This window comes from Gavialis gangeticus, unplaced genomic scaffold (assembly GCF_001723915.1).
Source record: "Gavialis gangeticus isolate Ggan-Ray unplaced genomic scaffold, GavGan_comp1, whole genome shotgun sequence".
Lineage (NCBI taxonomy): Eukaryota > Metazoa > Chordata > Crocodylia > Gavialidae > Gavialis > Gavialis gangeticus.
The window spans coordinates 3,545,641-3,553,009 of record NW_017729003.1 but is presented as its reverse complement, the minus strand read 5'-3'; the positions used below and the strand labels follow the sequence as shown (position 1 = coordinate 3,553,009).

The window sequence follows — 7,369 nt, the reverse complement described above, 5'->3', positions numbered from 1 at the left end:
TGAGAAAAATAAAACTTACTACCTAAAATAAAATGTTAACGCTTATCCTACATTTTAGCTTACTTGTACTTATCTATAGAAAATAGAGAGGGAGAGAAAAAGTCAGAAATGGTTGGGAAGGAGAGGAAATGAGTTTTAAAATAAATAAAAAGAAAGAAAAACTGGGGGTTTTCTACACTATTAGTGCACATGAATAAACTTAGGCACTTATTGTTCTGGAGTTTATTAATCCTGAGTGCCATGCACCCAGGATCTCAGTATGTTGAGCTGGGTAGGAGCAGCCCTGGCTGACGGGCATTCAAGGGGTCAGCCTGCCAGCCCGGGTCTTCTACTCCTGGCTCAACATGCTGCAGAGGGGCTGGGTGGGGCATGAAGGTGCTTCAGTGCAGGGCTAGCCAACAGGGAGCCCACACACTGAAACACCTTAAAATAAAATACTCTGCAGCAGGATAGTACTTGTGTTGACAAGTACTATGCTGCTGCAGACTTAATCTACTGGGGCCTAATAGGGGCACACATGAAGATGTGCATTGTTTACTGTGCAGCTAATTAATCAACTTCACAGAAAACATCTTATGTAGGCACACCCAGTTTTTAGTAATTTGTTACATTAGCTATGTATATGTTTGCATTATATTCTACTTCTGCCCCTTATTGCTATCATGCCCACCTGTTTTGCAGTCTTTAATAACATATATTTGTACAATTTATCCAAATTCATAAGAACAGATTTTTCTTACTGCCTTGTAGAAAATCCAATGAATTAGGTAACAGTAACAGTAAGATAGTTAAAGCTACTCAAAATAATCTGCAAGATTTTTTCTTAGATTTATTCCCTATTTCTTTAAAACACCTGACCTATGTTCTGTTAAACATAAAAAAATCCATTTGTGGTAGGACTAACCCTTATTTGGAGTGGTGAGATTGTTGAATAGCTATAAAGTATTGAAAATAGCAAAAAAGTAAAAAAGTCACTTTTAATAAGCTATTTTAATTATTTTACATATAGTTGCTGTTTCTGTGGGGCTCTTTTAGCTTCAATCTGCTATGGATTTTTGAATGTTGGAAGTAGTCCAAAGAAGTTGGGTTAGTGTGTCATTAAAATGCTCAGAGTAAATTGCAGAATCAGATGACAGTATATTTTTATTTTTATCAGAGTTACAGTTTACATATGGATGCTTTAGCTACACACATGTATGGTGTGTACTTGGTATTCCCACATGCAGTAGACAGATATACTCATGTAAATATGCATAGAAGTGAAATCTGTTTGTGTGCATGTGACTGTTGTACATACACTATACACATTAAAGTGTAGGGCAGTCCTCTTACTTTATAAAACTCAGGGATTTGCCACAATGTTGGTAGCAGTATTGTGAATATTATTCTGCTGACGTGAAAAATGGAAATACCATGTCATGCTACATTATAATTCCCTTTATGTTGCAGAAATATGGTGCAGCATACCTGTAATTGGAAAAATATGTGCTTTCAGATTTTAATTCAATGTATGAGAAAAAACACAAGTTGGTATTTCAAAAAAAGGAAAGTCCTATTGTTTTCAAAGGTAGGAAAGATGTTTGGTTAAGGTTAAAACTTGTTTATTTAGCTGGAAGACGGTTCTAGGCTCTTCTTTTCATATTCTCTTTCTGTACAAAAGATATAAAAGTAAATGTCTTGCCTCAGTAGTTTAGTAAATATGGCCTTTATATTGGATAATAATATTACAGTAGAAGTAATGCTATGGCAATGATTCACATCATAAATCCATTTGTTTTTCATGAATATCTATGTCCATGCATGTTTCCTTACATGTAATTATCTTCTTTTCTTTCAAGTCTTTTTCTTCTCTACCATTTTCAACAAAGCAGGGGAAAAAAGTCAGTCTTAGAAGAAGGAGATCGTCAAAGACTTATAAGCAGCTTTGCTTCCCGTGCTATTGAGGCTCACAAGAAATCTAATATCAATGGATCATTGAAAAGTAATCTTCCCAAATCTGCAAGTAACATTACATTTTTATCTGATGAGAACCCATTAACTACTCAAAACCCATTGTATATAGAAGGCGCCATTCAAGGTTTGCCTTCTAATGAGTTACCACAGAAGAGAAAAGATAGTTTAGCTGATCTTTCACTCAGAAAAGTAGTCTTGAAAGACGCCCTTTTTGGGTGCCCTTTGGCAAGCGTTCACCGTGCATGGACATTACCAGCTCGGATTAGTAAAAGACCCACACCTGATGCTTTAACTAGGCCAGTTATCATGGATCCAATTCAGTGGCAAAAGGAAGGACTCAGGGCAGAAATGGAAAGAGCTGAAAATCAGCATTACTGGCCTGATATTAGTAATCCAATATTAAAAAAAAATATTGGGTCCAAGTTAACAGTAAAAGAGAAGGCAAGACAATATGAACAACAGGCTCTACAGGAAATGAAACAAGTGCAACCCTATGATATGAAATACTTGCGTTCACCAATACACAGCAGCTATTACCAGGAAAGAGAAACCATGTTAGAATTGTCTCCTGAACATTTGTTTACTCCTGCCTACCATCGCTCTCTTTCTTTCTCCTCTTCAACACCTTGTTCTGAAGTAGCTGAATTTACATCATCCACAATTCCCTCGGTTATCATCAGTGATCATGACCGTCCTGGAGAGCTTTCTCCTCCACCAACTCACAAACCAACTCCACCTCCTTATAGGATAAAGAGATCAAGTCGGCAAAACTTTCAGGCTACACGAACAAAAGTGGAAGTAAAAAAGATAATTCCAGATCCACCCAAAACTCCTCCTCCTCCTCCTCCTCCTCCTCCTCTTCCACCACCACCACCACCACCACTACCACCACCACCTCCTCCTCCTCCTCCTCCTCTAACCTTTCCCCCATTGCCTCCACAACCTCCATCTCCAGCAAGTCTTTCTCTGTCTTCCTCCTCATCTACTTATAGCATCCAGCACTTATCTCCTTTACAGCTTACAATGTCCCCTGCCAAACAGTTAGTGGCATCGCAGATTACAGTGTCTGAGCCACCTCCTCGCAAGGAGCTAAAAGGAATCCTCAAAAATATTCAAAACTTAGCAGATATTGAAAAATCTGTGGCCAACATGTACAGCCAAATAGACAGAAACCATGCTTTACCTGTGCACACATCCAAGCCTAAGCCAGTTGCAGCACCAGAGCTGCCAGCTACAGAAACTGTTGATGAACATAGCCAACAGAATGCCAACTTGAGTTGTGTAGTAGAGGAACTTGAAAAACGTTTTCCTTCTCAATCCACTGCACTGTAACATTACTGTTTAATTTTGGGTATAATATATTTCGTGTGAGATAAATGCAGCACACAGTATCTGCCTCATATATTATGTAATTAAATTACTTTAATATCACCAGAGGAATTCAGACTTTTTCCCCTTCTTCACTGTACCTTGCTGTTTGTTTGTTCATACTACTAAACTTAAGGGACATTTTCTTAACATAATCACTTAGAATTCTGTAATGTTCAATAATTTTAAAGGAAGCTCTGAACACTTCTCATGTTACTGTTTTATAATGTCAATAGATTTTTTTAATTTGTCTAAAAGATTTGTGGGCATTGGTGTCCATTTTAAACAAAGGAAGTATATAGAAGACTGTTTTATGCTAAATGTTCTATCACAAGGTTATTCTGGTGCTGTAGTGGAGCCATTGTTCTGCAGTTCTAAACGGCATCTCTTGTTTTACCCTTAAAATGAATACTATAGGATGAATCTTAGTTTTACCATAAAATGTTGGATGTTGCAGACATATAAGCAGTAACAGAAAACAACCTCAGCAATAATGAGCCAAAGTTATTACAATAAAGAATCATCTCATTCTATTAGAGATTGTGTATCATAATGCTATAGTTGCATGATTTCATTCTTGTGCTTGAAGGTTTCATAAAGGTTTTCCTATATATCTGTCAACAATCTTGCCACCCTTCTTTTGTTTCTTTTATCATACCTTCCTTTGCTTTCTATATACTGGAATTGCATTCTCTGAGTCTTTGGTTTTATACCATTCATTTGTAAAGTGTTTTTTAATTTTGTCTGTTCACGCAGATTTCCTATTGAGGACATGTTGCATTTCACTAAATATAAAGGTCATTTTAATCAGCAGCAGCAAGGAAAGGTTTTATAAATATCTGTAAATGATAAGTGTAGTGTGACTTTAGTTACTATTTTGCTTCCATTAATTTAAAACCTGTATGTAAAATATGTCAACTATGTTTAATTAGTTTGTTCTTTGAAACAAATGGAAAGGAAAAGGAGGTTAAAATGAATTGGCATTAAAATGAATGTTAGTCTACTTCACCCTGAAGTTTTCTTTTTTAGTCTTTTTTCTCCAAACTGTAAGAAAATATTAAAATTGGCTCTCTTTGTATAAGAGGGATAAATTGGAATAGAGTAAGCCGAATGAAATAATAAAACAAATCCAGAATCAAATGTTGATAACTGTAAACTGAAAGGTAATTAATTACCAAAGTAATTTTCATACTGACTAGAAATACCCAGGTTTTTCATGACATTTAGCTCTTTTTTAAACTGCATTTGGGACAGGTATGGATGTTTCAGTCAGAAATTGCTGAGGGTAGTTTCTCCTTTTTGTGTCCCAGAACCAACTAATTTGCACATCATCACATAAGTTTTGCTGATACATTAGAATATCTCCATGCCTAATAAAGTCCCCATTCACAGCAGCCTAGGTTTTTAGGTCCACAACATGTATTGCTTAGCAATAAAAGCAAAATGTTTAGGGAGCGTGATAATCAATCTCTTTTTTTTTTTTTTGCTGCAAAAGGTTTAATATTTTACAAGATTCAAGTGTATATAATAGCGGCAAACAGATCTAAATTTTCAATGAGTGGCATAACTAACACCAGCAGCAAGTTTCCATTTAAACTCCATTAGACAGTAGGCAAAGGCACCTGGAAGGTTTAAGGACCAGATCCATGAGGACTTATTTGCCTAAAGAGAGACTGGAATGGAATTAAGGACTTTAGTATAAAATTGTGATCCTGAAAATTTCCATTCAGTTGTTACCTAACCTTAGCCGTTCACAAGTATGCTAGCCTTTAACTTTTTCATTTTAAAGTTCCCTGTACATCTCAAATTGTGCTTATTCAGATACCTAAAACTGCCTCCATAGCAGCTCTGTGCCACCTTTTTCTGTAAGACTTCTAACAGCTCTGTCTGGTTGGCATTTTCCAAGCTGATCTAATACATGCTGACAGGATTGGATTCTTTCAAACATATGGAAATAGTCAGGTGTCCTCTGGTCCTTGCTCCCAGATTGTTTCTACAATCACTGGATTGTTTATCCGATGATCACTTAATGTAAAATGCAGAAAGAACCCTGAGAGAAACCCAGGAGCTCATCCAAATGAGTGCTCTAATTAATAGGTGTACAGAATCATGCAACATCTTGCATGCTCACATTTGCTGCCTTGTGCTTGCTCGCACTCTCTCATGCTCCGTCTTTCTCTCTCTCTCTCTCTCTTGCTTGTTCAATGAATTATTTTCTGCTCAGTGTTGCAGGTTGATCGTACATATTGGCAAGTGCCCACATCCAGAATTGCCTATTGCCTGGTGGTTGGAGAACTCTCCTGGGGGGGTTGTAGATTTGAATTCCTCGGGTGTCCATCACTCACTTCCTGGGTGACAGTTGCAACTTATCCACGAAGCGGGCAGCATCACCAAATCTACTAGTTAAATAAATCCCTTCAAGCAGGTCCCTATACTTAGTCGTGACCTTCATTAGACAGAAAAGACTACAAACATTAGAGCCATGTTTGGCTGCTTGAAGCTTTTGATTGCCATTGACAATTACTATACTCCATTTTCTTTATTGTCAGGCTATATATTTCAATACTTGTTATGGTTTCAGGGAACTAGAAGGGATATTTGGAAAAGGTCCTTAATTGTCACCATTCTACATTTAATTTTTTCTCACTTCCAAAAATAGTAAAATACAGCTGTTATTTTTGTTCAAAGAGTTAAATTCCAAAATAGCTATATGGGATACAGTTGATTAAAAATACTAATTCTCCTCCAGTGGAGGAAAAATGCTTATTTGTGACCTGCTTCAAAATTTTATCCTACCATCTTTGAACTGAGGAAAAGCTTTATCTTAAGAGACACTAAAAAATGAAACAATTTATTAATTTTGACTTGTATTTACAGTGTCTAATATTGATCTTTCTTTTGGTTTTAATATGCAAATAAATATAAAATATGTTTAAGTAAACCTAAGAAAGTGCCCACAGGGATTAAAGCAACCAGATAACTGATGGGCCAGGGAAATCAGATTTCCTTCAAATATATGTTAGCAGTCTGGACCTGTGAAAGGTAGGCACCTGTTGTGAAATAACTTTTTTTTAGGGTAATCCTTAATGCTAAGTACTAGTTATGTAAAATTGAGCTTTATTTATGTTTTGTCATTAGCATCTTTTACCATTTATATAATTTCTTTGTTTTGTTTTGTTTTTAAATCTAACTTGAGTTTTTTGGTCAGCTTGACAGCAATGACAGTTGGATAACAGTTATTAATTTAAATCCTTTGGTGGAGATTTTTCCAGTTCTTTACTGGGAATGAAATATGTACTTTCACTTTGGGCTTTCTTTTTATACTGGAACTTTATGGTATGCTAGGAAAATAAAATCTTGTGGAAAGTTTTGTCTCTTTCTAAATGTGACAACTATAAATATAACAAATACATTATGAGCATCCTTCAAAAAATTTGGTTAAACAATGTGGGTATATTTTTAAGTTATTTTAAATAAATAAATAAATAAATGCTATGATATTTTATTGCTTAGTGTTTTGATCTAACCTGTAGTGACCACTCAGGAACAATCAAGATTAATAGGCTGGCTTATGTTGCTTTCAACTCAAGAGCTTTAATTTTTAAGCACTATTGTAGGTGATAAGGAAATCAAATACAGTATTGCTCAAGTGGTCATTGAATAGTCACACATCAACCTTTGATAAATTTTCATTTCAGTTTGTTCATTACTTTCATATTAGATGGACAACTGCAGTAACTTATTTATGATAATCAACCATGTGCTGAATATTAATAGACAGCCTTTAGAGATTATATTAAACAAGAGATCTTCCACTTTGTTCTTTATTTTTCTCTCAAGTGTAATTAAATTATTTCCCTGACCCATTGTCTATGTCATAAGTTAAGCACAAGATAATTTTGAGCATTTACCCTTTGTCTCAAAAAGAAACTAAATCTATCCTTCATAGCAGCTCTGAGGCTCAAATTGATATTCTGTATTTTTGCCTAAACCATTTAAATGGTTTGCCTAAATCATGTTCACAGTTTCCTCCCATAAAATGTGAAAA

General features: G+C 35.6%; 1 protein-coding gene across 4 annotated transcripts in view; it reads left to right on the top strand.

Annotated features, from left to right (window-relative positions):
* The window catches only part of PCDH15 (protocadherin related 15), a 1,188,119-nt gene that overhangs the window by 1,165,439 nt on the left and 15,311 nt on the right, over positions 1-7,369 (top strand). The window lies entirely within an intron of this gene.